This window comes from Nematolebias whitei, chromosome 3 (assembly GCF_014905685.2).
Source record: "Nematolebias whitei isolate Nwh7 chromosome 3, NemWhi1, whole genome shotgun sequence".
In the NCBI taxonomy this organism is placed as follows: domain Eukaryota; kingdom Metazoa; phylum Chordata; class Actinopteri; order Cyprinodontiformes; family Rivulidae; genus Nematolebias; species Nematolebias whitei.
Genome location: NC_056500.1, coordinates 55,326,300 through 55,328,572, shown reverse-complemented (window position 1 = coordinate 55,328,572; position 2,273 = coordinate 55,326,300). Strand labels below are relative to the sequence as shown.

At 40.5% G+C, this 2,273-nt stretch overlaps 1 protein-coding gene across 1 annotated transcript in view; it reads left to right on the top strand.

Annotated features, from left to right (window-relative positions):
- evi5b (ecotropic viral integration site 5b) overlaps nucleotides 1-2,273 on the top strand; it is a 111,873-nt gene that overhangs the window by 52,805 nt on the left and 56,795 nt on the right. The gene's annotated exons all lie outside the window — the stretch shown is intronic.

Below are 2,273 nucleotides of genomic sequence, written 5' to 3'. Positions count from 1 at the left end.
TGTCTCCTCTCTTCCTCCAGACTCTGGGACCTTGATTTCCAAAGGAAATGCAAAATTTACTGTAATCAGAGAACATAACTTTGGACCACTCAGCAGCAGTCCCAGGTGAGATGCTTCTGACGCAGTCTCTTGTTCAAAAGTGGCTTGACCTGGGGAAAGTGGCACCTGTAGCCCATTTCCTGCACACGCCTGTGCACGGTGGCTCTGGATGTTTCTACTCCAGACTCAGTCCACTGCTTCTTATTAACGCCACCAGCTGTTAAGGCTCATGGCATCAATTTGAACCTCGCCCACTGTAACATGTACCGAACGGAGTCGAGTTGAACCATGCTGTACCGGTACTAAGAGGTACTATGGAAAAGGGGCTTTATTAGACTACAAGCATGTCTTAAAGACATAAAAACCTGGATGACCCTTAATTTTCTCCTGTTGAACACAGACAAGACTGAGGTTTTGGTTTTTGGACCTGAGCACCTTAGGAATGAATTTTTCAGTCTTTCTCCCTCCTTAGATGCATTAATCTGTCCTCCAGCTCTAATGTTAAAAATCTTGGTGTTATTTTTGATCAGGACACGTCTTTTATCCCCCACATTAAAAACGTTACTAGAACCACCTTCTTCCACCTGCGTAATATCACTAACATTAGAAACATCTGATCTAAAAATGATGCAGAAAAACTGGTCCATGCATTTGTCACGTCTAGACTGGACTATTGCAATGGTTTATTATCTGGGTGTCCAAATACTTCTTTAAAACGTCTTCAGTTGATCCAAAATGCTGCTGCCAGAGTCTTAACTGGAGTTACTGGGAGAGATCATATTTCTCCAGTTTTAGTTTCTCTCCATTGGCTCCCTGTCAAATCCAGAATAGAATTCAAAATCTTACTTCAACCTACAAAGCTCTCAACAACCTAGCTCCATCTTATATTACAGATCTTATTGTTCCATATTTTCCTAACAGAGCATTTCACTCTCAGACTGCAGGTTTACTTGTGGTTCCTAGAGTTTCCAAAAGCAGAATGGGAGGAAGATGTTTCAGTTATCAGGCTCCTCTCTTCAATTCAATTAAATAAAAAAATGCTTTATTAATCCCAAATGGAAATTAAGTGTTGTCATAGCTCATCATCTCTTGTGGAACCAACTTCCAGTTTCTGTTCATGAGGCTGACACATTATCCAGTTTTAAGACTAGACTTAAGACTTTCCTTTTTGATAAATCTTATAGTTAGGGTCGACTTGGGTTTCCTGAGCTGTCCCTTAGTTATGCTGCTATAGGCTTAGACTGCTGGAGGACAAACTGACAACACTTTTCACTCTGCTACAGTCTTTACTTACTCTGCTCAACCTGTTTTGTATTTGTAATTATTTTTTCTATCCTCAACATGTGTTTTTTTGTATTTCTGGTACACCTGGACCTATACCTGGACCTAACATTCTGTGTTCGTCTGTCTCTCCTTCCTGTCCTCTCAACCAGCCGGTCAAAGCAGATGGTCTCTTGTCCTGAGACTGGTTCTGCTGGAGGTTTCTTCCTGTTAAAAGGGAGTTTTTCTTTCCACTGTCTCCACTGTGCTTGCTCAGGATGGGAGACTGCAACGAAGCCAAGATTCAACTTGTCTGCTGGATTCCTCAGATAGAGAACTTTACTAATTGGCTTTTCTGTGAATGTTCCTGTAAAGTGCCCTGAGACAACTTTGTTGTGAATTTGCGCTGAGCAAGGCCCTTAACCCCCACCATTTGCTCCCTAAACAGGTCTCTCTTGAAAATGAGTTCTCGTGGCTCAATGAGACTACCCGGATAAATAAAGGGTAAATGAAAAAAAAAAATGCTAGATTGTCTAAACTTTAGCTTGCTAACTTGAGAGGCTCCGTAGCTCATGACGAGCAGGTTGGATGATTGAAGACAATTTATTGTTATTGTTTGTTTTGTTTATTTTACAGCTCAGTTACCATAAACTTGCCATGTCTGTTCAGCAAAATATGTTACACAGTATTTAGTTGCTCCCTTCTTCTCAATTGTGCAGCACGGCCTTGACTTGAAAGTAGTCTTACTGCTCCCTCTGCTGGAAACCTTGTACTATTACAGCTGGTTCCAGCATTGTAGGGGTGAAAATTAGAAGCGCATATATCTGTGCATAATGGGAAAATTATCACATATACTGACTGATAGGTCCTCAAAAGCCTATATCCACCTAAAATATCTGCCCTCTTGAAATATCGGTCAGGCTCATGTGTATATATATTTACATATATACATATATATATATATATATATATAT